Source organism: Helianthus annuus, chromosome 15 (genome assembly GCF_002127325.2).
Source record: "Helianthus annuus cultivar XRQ/B chromosome 15, HanXRQr2.0-SUNRISE, whole genome shotgun sequence".
Taxonomy (NCBI): Eukaryota; Viridiplantae; Streptophyta; class Magnoliopsida; order Asterales; family Asteraceae; genus Helianthus; species Helianthus annuus.
The window spans coordinates 44,822,087-44,837,650 of record NC_035447.2 but is presented as its reverse complement, the minus strand read 5'-3'; the positions used below and the strand labels follow the sequence as shown (position 1 = coordinate 44,837,650).

General features: G+C 45.6%; 1 non-coding gene across 1 annotated transcript; it reads right to left on the bottom strand.

Annotated features, from left to right (window-relative positions):
- Positions 1–4,124: 4,124 nt before the first annotated feature.
- On the bottom strand, positions 4,125–4,231 carry LOC118487835. Its single transcript, XR_004882778.1, has one exon. It is a non-coding gene; the product is annotated as a small nucleolar RNA R71 (small nucleolar RNA).
- Positions 4,232–15,564: the final 11,333 nt, after the last annotated feature.

The following is a 15,564-nucleotide window of genomic DNA, read 5'->3' as shown; positions in this document are numbered from 1 at the left end:
CCAGATCTCGCGTCAGCATCGACCGCGAGTGACCATTACCCTTATCAAAACCCCCACTAGCTAACAACCTACTTATATCCTTGCGGGAACGCGTCGACACAGTGGCTAAATCCAATCTGTCCAGTGATGGATGAGGACTTACCTGGAATATGAGAACGGTATAGCGATACGGCTGGCACCGCATCTGGTGTATGAAAACAGAAGTATTCACAGCGATGCGGCCTGGCACCACATCCAGTGAACACTTCAATCAATACAGAGAAGCTGGATAACAACAACAGTCATCCACAGCCGACGATGCGGCCTGGCACCGCATCTCGCGTATTTCTTGATCAAAAGAGTAAGACGCGGGAACATCTACAGTTACCGCAGACAGCGATGTGGCTTGCACCGCACCCTGTCTACTCATCAAGTGGGACTGACACCACAGAGCAAGTAGCACCAATGGCAGCCGCCTGTCAGGACTACGTAAGCAGCAGACTGACGTGGCGTCGCCTCCCCGGCCGACATGTCTGACACACCTGCAAGGGTGCAGCATGCCGTCAGTCTATCCATCCACCTCCTCCTTCACTCCTCGGCTATAAATACCAACCCCAAACCAGGTTTGAGGTATCTTTTCACAACTCTCTCACTACTACTACTATCATACTTTGCTTCCCAAGCAGACTACTGATTCTCACGCCGGAGAGTGGTAACAAGGAGCACCCCTCACCCCATCCTCCTTGTTACGAGTCACGGTTTGTTTCCTTGTGCAGGAGATCGACCCACCGATGATCCAGCCAGCGATCCTCGAGAGGAAGGGATTAACCCTTCTTGACGAGACCAGTGAGTTAACCTCGCCTGGTTAACCATTGTTTCATCATTGGCGCCCACCGCTACTCATAGCACTTTTTCAATCATCCTTCTCCCTCTCAAAAGATCATGACTGATCACCAAAACAACACTACTGGGGATAATCTACTCCCCACCAACCCAGGAAATACGGGGACTGCTCCCCCAGATCTAAACCCGGGCCACATTGGCACATCAACGCAAAGGAGTCCATCCCTAACGTTCGGACACGACCTATCACAGTACGCATCTGTGATCCCTCCGGACATGGACCCTCACACCTGGTATGACCAGCAGGCCGCCCTGCTGGCCGCAATATATAACCGAGCATGCGCTGAAGCGCAAATACAAGCCGGGCCTACCCCGGCACCAAACACACCTGCGGGTCGTATTTTACAATACGACGGCAGGGCACCCTCACGTCCAGCCTCCAAAAGCAGGCGTGAGGACCGCGGATCCTCTTACTGTGAGGTCCGCACATTAAATGAGGATGATTCCTCATATGGGTCCCGCACCAGAGGCCCAATACAAAGCCGCCTAGGCCCCCAAGGTGGTAACAGGCGGCAATCCACAGTCCACCGCAGTTCCGGCATCCAAAGCCGGCTGGGACCGCTGCCCCAGTATGAAGGTTATGGCCGTACCGACCAGGACGACCATACATATTGCGGGGTTTCGCATGACACCAGCAGCAGACCGGGAGGACGCAATGATGTGTGTAAAATGCAACATATAAATCACATCAATTAAGGCATAAAACTAACCCTTTTTGAGTACTAATGTTGGAAAATAGTGTTTTTGTCTTCCTTTTGCATTTTCAGGATTAAATGAGCTCAAAATCACAAAAGAAGCAAAAAGACAACTAATTCTACCATAAATACAAGAAAAGGATCAAAAGTAGACTGCCCGGACCCTCAACGGCACCTCCCAAAGCAAAGGAGAAGAAACAGAGTCTGAACACGCCCCGTGTCCAGCGAACACGGGGGCGTGCCCAGGAAGCAGCAGAAAAGACAAACCAGTAGAAGCTTCCATTGCCCACCACGGGGCCGTGTCCAGCGGGCACGGGGGCGTGGTGAAAGTACAGCAGGCGCATTAATTGTAATTCGCAATTACAATTAATGAAGTGAGAGAATGTCAGACGGGCACGGGGCCGTGTCCAGCGGACACGGGGCCGTGTCCAGCCTTCTGTTCAGCCTATAAATAGAGGAGCTTGGCTTCATTTTCTCTCATCCCTTGGCACACCACCTCTCTCACACCTCATCCACCACCCACCACCACCATAACACCATCATCCACCACCATCATCCATTGTCCATCGTAGAGTGTGTGAGTCGTCTCGGGATCCAAGATTGATCGTAAGAGTTCTTGACAATCAAGGCCATGTTTGCCTAAGTCTCTTACATCACTTGGTGAAGACAAGTGTTTAGTATAATACTTTTTATTTTTAATCTTTTGCACTTTTTATTTGGTTTTGTATTAATGACTTTAATAACTAGTTACTTATGTTGAAGGTGATCTTTCCTTATCGTTTGTCCGTGGTGTCTTGGCATTATTTTACTGTCTATATAAAATAAAAGATTTTCACCATTCATATCTCCACGGTCTATATGGAGGTATGTTGGCTACCTGGTCGGGGGTTAAGGGAACGGTTTGGTAAGGGTCTTGCCCTTGTTCAGCGTTTAGAGGTCCTGCTTGGGACCTGGGTCAAATTTAGTAGGATCTCCTTCAATACCCATAGGTATTGGATGGCGGGGATCCAAACTCTTTGACCCCCTCATAAGTTAACTACTATTAATACTATAACCCGGCTATTTAGGACTGTATCCCTGCTGACTCAGACTACTTAGCCGAGGGTAACGTCACCGCCAAAAGCGGGGCCTACCACAATTTGCATTAATAACTTAATTCATTATCTTTCAATAATCCGACCCTTTAGGATTGTATCCTTGCTGACTCAAACTACTGGGTTGAGGGTAACGTCGCCTTCAAAAGAGGGGCCTACTACAATAACTAAGATAATCTCTTAAACAAGTGCAAAAGTACGAAAATAATCAAAGGTTATACTAATACACGTGTCGGATCCAAGTGATTCATCTTGTCTATCTGTTTTTATTTTATTTTTATTTTCAGCATTTAGTTAGTTTTTATTTTTCTTAGTTTAAAACATTTTTCTCACTTTTTGATTTGATTAGACGTTGAGGATAAACCGGTATTAAAAGCTCTTGTGTCCTTGGACGACCTCGGTATCTTACCAACACTATACTACGTCCACGATGGGTGCACTTGCCCATATGTGTGTTTAGTGTTAGTAAATATCGTGTTTTATAAATTTAAAACTTGGCTAAAAGTGTAAAAAGGGGCTTAAATACTCATCAAAAATATAACACACTTCACGCACATCAAGTTTTTGGCGCCGCTGCCGGGGACACAAGGATTTTAAGAAAGTTAGGAATCAACGGCCTAATCATATTTTTATTTTTCTTTAATTTTTTAGGATTTTTTCTTAGATTTTCAGCTTCTGCAGAGCTCGGCACATGGCCGTGCCTGGTCGGACACGGGCCGTGCTCAGCATTGTTACTGGCAGTTTTTTGTTTTTCAAGTTACAGAAGGCTGACCACGGGGCCGTGCCGGTGCAACACGGGGCCGTGTCCAACTTCCAGTAACTGGGATCTGAAAAACAATCACTGTAATTCCGACCACGGGGCCGTGTTCACTCAACACGGGGCCGTGGTGAACCTTCTGACCAACATTCTTTTCTGTTTTTATTGCAGGACTTGGAACCCGACGCCAACCTCTCGTAGTGTATGAGCTCCAGATCCAATAAAGACATAAAAGAACCATTAGAAGAACCCGAACGCTTTCTCAGAAAAAGGTTAAAAGCCAAAAACCAAGAGAAGGTTTCGGGTGATCCACCTCCAATGGCGGACCAACGTACCCTTATGGATTATCTACGGCCCACCGTAGGTAATCTAGGCGCCGCTATCAATGCTCCGAATGTCGAAGCCAATAACTTCGAGCTTCGACCGCATTTGATACAAATGCTCCAAAACTCCGCAACCTTCCACGGGCTTGCGGACGAGGATCCCCATCTACATATAACTAATTTCTTAGAAATATGTGATACCTTTCGGATCAATGGAGCATCAAACGACGCCATCCGCCTCCGTATGTTTCCATTCTCACTAAAATACCGAGCGAAAGCTTGGCTCAACGCCCTCCCAGCTGGTTCGATAAACACCTGGGATGAACTAGCCCAAAAATTTCTATATAAGTATTTCCCTCCTGCTAAAACTGCTAAATTAATGGCTGAAATTAATACATACTCACAAGAGGACGGGGAATCCTTATATGAAACTTGGGAAAGGTTCAAGGAGCTATTACGCAAGTGTCCCCATCACGGCCTCGCAATATGGCAACAAGTGTCCACTTTCTACAATGGATTGTTGCCACACACTAGGCAGACACTTGATTCTAGCTCCGGGGGACTTCTAGGTAACCGACGCCCACATGAAATATATAATCAGATTGAGGAAATTGCTCAAACCAATTTTCAATGGCACACCCCCCGGGGAAATAAGTCTATCGCCCCGGGCGCCCATAAAGTCGACGAAAGCACTTCTTTACAAGCCCAAATCGAGGCCCTTTCTTCGAAAATAAAAAAATTAGAAATGACAAAAACAGTCTCGGTTATGGCTTGTGAAGGGTGTGGTGGGTCACATGAAAATTGGAGTTGCATGAAAGAAACGGACGATCAACAAGAAATGGTAAACTACATTGATAATAGACCTAGGCCGTCGGGTCCTCCAACGGGAACTTACAACCAAGGATGGCGAAACCACCCAAACCTTGGTTGGAGGGAACCCGGCAATAGTAGTAACCAACAAACCCAACGAACAAACTTTCAGCAATCAAGAAATGAGTCACAAAATTTCACTCAACAACAAGGTGGACGAGAAAGGCTCGAAGATACTATATCTCGCCTTGTCTCTGACACTGATAAGAAAAACTCGGAAAGATTTCTACAATTAGAGTCTAATTTTAGGAATCAACAAGCTAGCATTCAAAACATAGAAAAACAAATAAATCAAATAGCTCAAAACTTTTCCGAGAGACCGCAAGGCGCATTACCTAGCAATACCGAAACAAACCCAAAGGCGCAAGTTCACCTCATCACACTACGAAACCGCACCGTAGGGCCTGCAGAAGTACCGCCACCTACGGAAGAAACAATGCCAACACCTCTGCAGGAAAAGAACTCTCCTCCATCACCAGAGCCTACCAAGGCTCCTCGAGTTCCGTACCCCGGTAGGTTAATTCGTCAAAAGACCAATGAGCAATTCGCAAAATTCGAAAGTCTGTTAAAACAATTGCATGTCAATATTCCTTTTATCGAAGTCCTAACCCAAATGCCCAAATACTCTAAATTTATGAGGGACTTCCTTACACATAAAAAGAAAAATAAAAACTAACTAAATGCTGAAAATAAAAATAAAATAAAAACAGATAGACAAGATGAATCACTTGGATCCGACACGTGTATTAGTATAACCTTTGATTATTTTCGCACTTTTGCACTTGTTTAAGAGATTATCTTAGTTATTGTAGTAAACTACATGAAGGTTATTGATTCAAGCTTGGATGCTGCTCTCCGACGGTGTAACATGGGAAGCAAGGCATCCCACTCAGAAGATATATAGCCTCAAATCGGGTCTAGCCAAGGACCCTTATAAACGTGGCGCACCACGGAGGCATTCCGCGGAACTATCCTTAATTTAGTTTAATCTTTTAGTTTTTGCAGAATAAAACACACTCATGGTGGTAATGGATGAAAAAGGGAACGAGAAAAATGGAACCATGCAAAAAGAACAGAGCAACCCGACACAAATCTCCATCACAGAAGGCTCAACACGGGCCGTGCCCAACCAACACGGCCCCGTGCTGAGCCCCCTGCAGAAAATCACCCAGTTCAGGTAACTGGACACGGGCCGTGTTCAGCGGACACGCCCCCGTGTCCAGGCTTCTGTTTCAATTCTGTAATTTTTGTTACTGGCACTTGACCACGGGGTCGTGCCCGGTCAACACGGGGCCGTGTCCAGGATGCCAGTAACATAAATCTTTGATTTTTAACCCACTTTTACACATTCTAATCAACCAAAAACTTTATTTTTGGACACATTGAGGACAATGTGTAATTTAAGTGTGGGGGGGGATGTTAAAACCTTGAAATTTTGCAAAATCCTAAACACAAGCCTTACACAAAACTCTATTGGAACCGCTAAACACCCCAAATTTTTTTCAAAAAACTTTTTCATTTTTTTTATTTACTTGTCTTAGTTTAAGCTGGGAATAACAAGTTCTAAAAAGGTTATATTTTTACAAGTTTACAACCAATAGCGTCATGATAAAAAGAACCAACATAAGAAAATTATGAAACGGTATAACAAGTCTAGTTAAAAATTCGATTATATATACTTGATCACATTAAAAACCCATTCCCACAAAAGTGAGTTTTGAGCCTTTATTGAGCATAAAAATATACATATTTAGACTAAATGCTCATTTTTCGTTTCTTGTGTGAATAGCCGCTCGGTTCTTACAAATCTAGAACTTGCCACGACGATACATTCCCGGTCCTTACCAACTTAAACCCAATTAAGTAAATGATGGAGGCATTAGGACTAACCATTTTTCTTTCAAAACCATTATTTTTCATTTTTTTACCTACCCAAAATCCCCCTAGATAGCCCCTTTGAACCTAAACCTTTCATTTCATTACCCCAAAACCCTTTTTACCCACCAAAAACCTTTTTATTTTTTTTCACCCTTTATTTTAGTAACAAGCTCGCTTTTTCGTAAACTCGCCCTTTTTATGTGATGAAAAAAAATGATGATGAAGTCAAAAACAAACAAAAGCTATAAAAAAGCTTGTTTGGAGAAATACTTCAAAATAAAAAAGTCACTAAAAACAAAGTACTTCACGAAAACCGACGCTTGTTACGATTTTCGCCCTTTTTACTAACCACTAACCAACCACCCCCCTTTAACCCAAGCCTAACCCTTCACCCCAAAAGTCCTCGTGATATTTACAAAGGTAAAAAGTTAAAAAGGAGGAGGATTGATTGCTTGGCAAGCCTATGGAAGGCGTAAGTTCCATGCCGCTCTCGAGTGATTCACTAAAAATATACACCTTCGGCCGAGTGTTGAGTGATCTCCCGTGAGGTATGTGAACTTGTATATAAATGGAATTTTAATAAGGCATGCTATGCCCAAATAAGTAATTTATCTTATGAAACGTTCAAAATAAATCATAACAAATAGGATTGTAAATAAATAAAAATAAAACCTATAAAAACCTTGGATTCCCGACACTCTAGGACAAGCTAAAAAACTTCTCTTCTACCTATTCCATTTGGGAGTGTAAGCCACATTTAAAGAGTTTTGCTTGAGGACAAGCAAAAGTTCAAGTGTGGGGGTATTTGATGTGTGTAAAATGCAACATATAAATCACATCAATTAAGGCATAAAACTAACCCTTTTTGAGTACTAATGTTGGAAAAATAGTGTTTTTGTCTTCCTTTTGCATTTTCAGGATTAAATGAGCTCAAAATCACAAAAGAAGCAAAAAGACAACTAATTCTACCATAAATACAAGAAAAGGAACAAAAGTAGACTGCCCGGACCCTCAACGGCACCTCCCAAAGCAAAGGAGAAGAAACAGAGTCTGAACACGCCCCGTGTCCAGCGAACACGAGGGCGTGCCCAGGAAGCAGCAGAAAAGACAAACCAGTAGAAGCTTCCATTGCCCACCACGGGGCCGTGTCCAGCGGGCACGGGGGCGTGGTGAAAGTACAGCAGGCGCATTAATTGTAATTCGCAATTATAATTAATGAAGTGAGAGAATGTCAGACGGGCACGGGGTCGTGTCCAGCGGACACGGGGCCGTGTCCAGCCTTCTGTTCAGCCTATAAATAGAGGAGCTTGGCTTCATTTTCTCTCATCCCTTGGCACACCACCTCTCTCACACCTCATCCACCACCCACCACCACCATAACACCATCATCCACCACCATCATCCATTGTCCATCGTAGAGTGTGTGAGTCGTCTCGGGATCCAAGATTGATCGTAAGAGTTCTTGACAATCAAGGCCATGTTTGCCTAAGTCTCTTACATCACTTGGTGAAGACAAGTGTTTAGTATAATACTTTTTATTTTTAATCTTTTGCACTTTTTATTTGGTTTTGTATTAATGACTTTAATAACTAGTTACTTATGTTGAAGGTGATCTTTCCTTATCGTTTGTCCATGGTGTCTTGGCATTATTTTACTGTCTATATAAAATAAAAGATTTTCACCATTCATATCTCCACGGTCTATATGGAGGTATGTTGGCTACCTGGTCGGGGGTTAAGGGAACGGTTTGGTAAGGGTCTTGCCCTTGTTCAGCGTTTAGAGGTCCTGCTTGGGACCTGGGTCAAATTTAGTAGGATCTCCTTCAATACCCATAGGTATTGGATGGCGGGGATCCAAACTCTTTGACCCCCTCATAAGTTAACTACTATTAATACTATAACCCGGCTATTTAGGACTGTATCCCTGCTGACTCAGACTACTTAGCCGAGGGTAACGTCACCGCCAAAAGCGGGGCCTACCACAATTTGCATTAATAACTTAATTCATTATCTTTCAATAATCCGACCCTTTAGGATTGTATCCTTGCTGACTCAAACTACTGGGTTGAGGGTAACGTCGCCTTCAAAAGAGGGGCCTACTACAATAACTAAGATAATCTCTTAAACAAGTGCAAAAGTGCGAAAATAATCAAAGGTTATACTAATACACGTGTCGGATCCAAGTGATTCATCTTGTCTATCTGTTTTTATTTTATTTTTATTTTCAGCATTTAGTTAGTTTTTATTTTTCTTAGTTAAAAACATTTTTCTAACTTTTTGATTTGATTAGACGTTGAGGATAAACCGGTATTAAAAGCTCTTGTGTCCTTGGACGACCTCGGTATCTTACCAACACTATACTACGTCCACGATGGGTGCACTTGCCCATATGTGTGTTTAGTGTTAGTAAATATCGTGTTTTATAAATTTAAAACTTGGCTAAAAGTGTAAAAAGGGGCTTAAATACTCATCAAAAATATAACACACTTCACGCACATCACGCAACTATATTCCTCCCACTCATCCACGCAACACATACCTCAGGGCTGCAAAGCAGCCTGAAAACCAGCCCTACAGGCCGAAAGCTGCGGCCGAAAACTCCAATTTCGCCCCGCGAATTGCCCACGCCCACGTCACCACAACAAAAATCCATTCAACGTTGGGAAATACAACGGTTCGTCCGACCCGGACGACCACATGAACGTTTTTATGGGCGCGGGATGCAACGGCCAGTGGGATGAACCTACTTGGTGCAATTTTTTCCCCCATACCCTCACAGGTCTGGCCAGGGCTTGGTTCGATTCTTTGCCAGTGGCATCACTAGCCTCATTCGAGGACTTGCATGCAAAGTTCCTCGCTCATTTCAGCCAGCAGCGACGTCACGAACGTGATTCGTTAGACGTCATGAACATCTGGCGCAGGGACGACGAAACTCTAGAAGCATTTGTCGCCCGATACAATAAAGAGTGCCTAGAGATAGGTGACGTGGCAGACCAAATGGCACGGAACCATTTCATCAAGGCCGTCAGGGACAAGCAGATGGTTATGACCATCTCTGGCAAGGAGGGCTTGCCTAAAAAATGGGAAGATGTCATGGCCGCAGTCAAGACATACGCCCAGACGCAGCGGTCCCTTGAACCGCATATGTCAAAGGCACAGCCCCAAGCCGAAACCTCCCACCAAGGGTCCAAGCGTAACAATAAACGCAACCAGGACGTTGGAAATCGCGACAGCATTTCCAAACCATACTTCCCGCGGACCAACCCGTTTGACCCAAGGAACCACAATCCCCAACGGGACAGCCGGGCGCCAAAGAAAGATTCTCGGGACCGCAACTGGACCGAGATCACTGTGTCGCCAAGCGAAGTCCTTCTTACGGACTCACAGCTCTTGCGACCGGCCCAACCAATGAAGTCCAAGAAAAATCAAGATCTCACTGTCTATTGTGAGTATCACAAGGACTCGGGCAATACCACAAACAACTGCATCAGTCTTCGGCTGGAGATTGAGCGAGCCTTAAAAGAGGGGAAACTGCAACATCTTTTGCCAGGTGGGCAGAAACCCACCAAGCGCATCACCCCTCATGGCGAAGGCACCTCCTCAGGGAAGAGGACCATGTATGTGGCCTCAACCCACATGATCAACGGAGGTAAAGGTAGGCCGCGTAAAGCGGTGAGAAGACCGGACAATGACTGGAAAGACGAGCAAGTCATCTTTCCAAAAGTCCGAGGCGGCCCGCGCGACAGGCGCGCCGTCGTTATTACAGGCCAACTGGCTCATTACTGCACCGAGCGTCTATTCATCGACCCGGGCAGTACTTCCGATATCATCTATGAGCAATGCTTCAACCAGTTCGATCAGGAGGATAAAGATCAGTTGCAAGCAGTGGACTACCCGTTGGCCGGGTTCGCAGGGGAAACTGTCTTTCCCCTAGGCCAAATTACGTTCCCTGTGCGCCTTACCAGCGAAAGGCACACACGAACAGAAGAGGTAAACTTCATGGTTTTACCTCATACTTCCAAATATGACGTACTCCTTGGGAGAGAATCCCAGGGTGATTTCAATATGATTACGTCCGTACCCCACTCTGCTATCGGTTTCCCAACCGAAACAGGGGTCGCGATAATCTACGCACGCAGAGACGTCATGATGTCGGATGAAATACGTCCGACCAAGATAGCAAGGCATACCCCCAACAACCAACCGGAAAAATGGGTTCTTAACGCGAGATACCCAGAACAAAAGGTTACGTTGGGCCATGCCTTGTCCGCTAACACCAAAGCGCACCTGAAGCAGCTTCTCTTCAGGAACCAAGACATTTTCGCGTGGACACCCGCAGACATGACTGGGGTCCCACGTGAAATCGCGCAACATTGCTTAAATACCATGCCAGGTATTAAGCCGGTGATCCAAGGCCAACGCCACCTTGGATCCGCTAAAAACCTGGCGATGCATGAGCAGGTGGAAGAACTGCTCTCCGCAGGCATCCTGCGGGAAGTTAAATACCAGACTTGGTTATCCAACCCAGTCATGGTAGAGAAACCATCCGGGGGCTGGCGCATGTGCGTCGATTACAAAGACCTCAACAAAGCCTGTCCCAAGGATTGTTATACACTTCCAGAAATCAACGAAAAAGTCGATAACCTCGCACCTTTCAGATGGAAGTGTTTCCTCGATTGTTATAAAGGCTACCACCAAGTACAGATGGCAGTCGAGGATGAAGACAAAACGGCATTCCGCACTCCCACCGGGAATTACTGTTATACAAAAATGTCGTTTGGGTTGCGCAACGTGGGCGCAACCTATCAAAAACTGATGAACGACACTTTCCGCGGGCAAATAAGCAAAAGTGTCGAAATCTACATGGACGATCTAGTCGTCATGAGCATGGAGGAAGATACCATGCTCACTGATATTGAACGAACATTCCAAACTCTGCGAAGCCTTAACATAAAGCTCAATCCAGGGAAATGCTCGTTTGGAATGGAAGAAGGCAAATTCCTTGGATTCATCGTAACCAAAGATGGATTCAAGGTAAACCCGGAAAAGGTTCAGGCGATCGAGCGCATGCCCTCGCCTTCAACGATGAAAGAAATGCAACGGCTGGCCGGCAGGCTAGCCGCACTAAATAGATTCTTAGCCAACCATGCAGCTAAGTCATATCCTTTCATCAAGACCCTGCGGAACTGTTTAAAGAAAGAACAATTCCAGTGGACCGCAGAGGCCGAAAATACGTTCCAGGAAATGAAGGAGTGTTTGATACAACTCCCAACTCTAACCGCACCACGCAAGGATGAACCACTCATATTATACCTAGGTGCGGTACTGATAGTGGAGCGGGATGGGGTTCAAACACCCATCTATTACATCAGCAAGATGCTCAACGACCCAGAGACAAGATATTCAATAATGGAGAAATTGGTATTAGCACTAGTACATGCATCAAGACGGTTGCGACGATACTTCGCAAACCATGTCATCACGGTGCTAACCAATTACAGGATCGGCCCGATCCTATCCAAACCTGACATTTCTAGGAGGTTAGCAAAATGGGCAATCGAGTTGGGCGCGCACACGCTGAACTATAAACCGCGCCCCGCGATTAAAGGCCAAGTCTTAGCTGATTTCGCCGCCGAGGTACCGGTCAATCGCATTCAAGAATGCGAAGCAGCACAAAATCCTACGCCAACACCAGCTTCCTCGGAGATTTGGGCACTTTTTACTGATGGTGCCTCCAACGAGGAAGGTGCAGGCGCAGGTCTGCGACTCGTCAGCCCTGATGGCCAAGAACTTACATATGCAATCCGCCTCGATTTCAAAAGCACAAATAACGAGGCAGAATATGAGGCTTTACTGGCAGGACTACGTTTAGCAGTCAAACTCGGCGTGCAACATTTGGAAGCACACGTCGACTCTTTGTTGGTTGCAGGGCAGATACGCGGCGACTATGCCGCAAAGGGGGATATCATGATCCTCTACCTCGAGCAAGCCCTGCAACTAACATCAAAGTTCACTTCATTCAATATCCGACATATCAACAGAAGTGAAAACAAATCCGCAGATGCACTCTCAAAACTTGCATCCACCAGCTTCCAACACCTGGCAAAGGAGATACGCATCGAAATTCTGCAGAATCCTTCGGTACCCCTGCGCCAGGTCAATGTCATCCAATACGGCACAACATCTTGGATGACACCAATTATTGCAGATTTGCAATCAGGTGTGACTCCTGAAAGCAAGTCAGAGGCACGCAAGCTACAATACAAAGCGTGCCATTATCAAATGGGAGACGGTATCTTATACCGTAAATCATACCTAGGGCCACTCCTACGACGCGTCAACCCCCAGGATGCCACATACCTCATCAGAGAGATACACGAGAGAATGTGTGGCATACACGCAGGACCACGCATGGTAGTGGCCAAGATCATGAATGCTGGGTATTACTGGCCCGGCATGCACCTGGATGCCGTCAAAGAGTTGCGCAAATGTATTAACTGTCAACGACATGCTCCAAAAACTTTGCACCCCAAGAACAACTTGGTCCCGGTCACCACCGCATGGCCCTTTCAGAAATCGGCAATCGACGTGGTCGGACCCTTCCCAGACGCACCAGGTGCGGTCAAATTTATCATAGTAGCAGTTGATTACTTCACAAAATGGGTAGAGGCGAAACCGCTCGCCTCAACCACTGCTATGATAACAAGGAAATTCATTTGGGAACACATCATCTGCCGTTTCGGTCTACCAATGTGCATCGTTACCGATAACGGCACCAACTTTGCTGCCGATGAATTTCAAAAATGGCTAGAAGAACTACACATTGAACACATATTCTCATCTGTGGCGCATCCGCAAGGGAATGGCCAGGTTGAGAGTATCAACAAAAGTCTAGTCGAAGGCATCAAAGCAAGGTTGGGAACTGCCAGGCGTGGCTGGGTCGATGAACTCCCAAACATCTTATGGGCTCACCGCACAAGCCCAAAAACAAGCAACGGGGAGACACCATTTAGCCTGGTCTATGGCTCAGAAGCAGTGATCCCCGCGGAAGTAGGCATCCCTTCACCCAGAATGTTGGCCATTGAAAAGATAGACAACAGTATGGAACGCAGGATTGACTTGGACATCTTGGAAGAAAGGCGTGAAAACGCTGCCATCAACGAGGCCAAGTACAAATCCAAACTTGAAAAGTACTACAACTCACGCGTTCGCGTTTGTACTTTCAACCCGGGAGACTACGTCCTCCGCGACAACGAAGCATCTAATGCTGAGCGCCCAGGAAAACTCGCCACCAAGTGGGAAGGACCCTACCTCATCAATGAGGTCTTGGGCAAAGGCGCGTATAAGTTACAAACGTTAGAAGGCGAACCTATCGCACGTACATGGAATGCACAACAGCTTAGACGCTATTACATGTAAGCCATGTTTTTACATTTTCATGTAACCTATCGGGCCGCAGGCCATTTGCAAATAAATAAACGAGCAATTCAGTGCAATATTGTTTGTTACTACTATTACAAATGTGTGTTCCACTTTGCGGTATCCGTAAAAACAGATTGGCAAAATCTTCATTCGCGATACCCACACAAAGTGCTAACCACACACAAATATTGCAATAGGCCAGCAAAAGGCAGAATATTAAGTGCCTATCCGGCTGGATAGGCAAGTTTTTACAAAACTTACACAATTCCTAAAACCTAACAAGGCGCACAAGGGAATTGACGCATACTCATACGACAACGGTATGGAGTATACTCAACCCCATTCACAATGGGTAGAGTTCCGGACAAGTTTTTACAAAACTTACACAATTCCTAAAACCTAACAAGGCGCACAAGGGAATTGACGCATACTCATACGACAACGGTATGGAGTATACTCAACCCCATTCACAATGGGTAGAGTTCCGGACAAGTTTTGACAAAACTTACACAATTCCTAAAACCTAACAAGGCGCACAAGGGAATTGACGCATACTCATACGACAACGGTATGGAGTATACTCAACCCCATTCACAATGGGTAGAGTTCCGGACAAGTTTTTACAAAACTTACACAATTCCTAAACTCTAATAAGGCAAACAATGAAATTGACGCATACTCATATGACAACGGTATGGAGTATACTCAACCCCATTCACAATGGGTAGAGTCCCACATACACATGTTCAATCATGCAAGAAGTAAAAACACTTGTACAAATTGAACAACAAACTTTATATTCAAAAAATTCAGGCACCCACGCGGTGCATAGTGGATTTACATAAAGTTTCCAACATATACAAGAGGAAAACAAAAAAGGGGCATACAGGCCAACCTAAGTCCTATTTTGTACCACTGGTACCCGCGCCATCTTGGCCGCCACCAGCAGGATTTTCCTCTTCTGCGTCGGCATATAGCATCCGCAACCGGTCTACATAATCCGCAGCTTCTAAACATTCGTCCAACTTCTCCATGCAAGAGAGGGACGTGTCATAAAAGGAGGCAACAGCCGCATCAAGGAGCGCTTCGGTGTCCACATCACGGAACCCGGACCATTGGTCAGTATAGCCGCCTTTCGACATGACGTTTATGTGACCGATACAGCGGCTATAACCCGCTTTAAAACCGGCATCGCGGGCACGTTGCTTGAACAAGTCTAAACCAGTTGCGGTCTTAGGCGCATCCATGATAGCTTGAACAATCTGCAACAAAAGAACAGTAAGATTCACATGCTAATCCAAGTAAATACACAGGCATGGGATACTTACATGTGCAATACCGTGACTCCGCATCCATTCACGGTCAGCCTCAAGCTGGTTAAACGAAGAGGTCAAGGCATCCCTGGCCTCGACAGTCGCGTTTGCCCGCTCTTCTGCTACAGTCACGCGGGCCGTGAGGTCCGCAACCTTGACCTCCTGGGTCTGAACCTCGGCCTTTCAAAAGCAAGAAACAGTTTACATAAAATCAGTAAACATTCTCAAAGGACAGGAGGAAAGATAAAACAGGAAAAACAAATCATACCTGAAGGCTGCTAACAACCTGATTCAAACGGGTCCGCTCAGCATTCGCCTCTTGAAGAGCCTT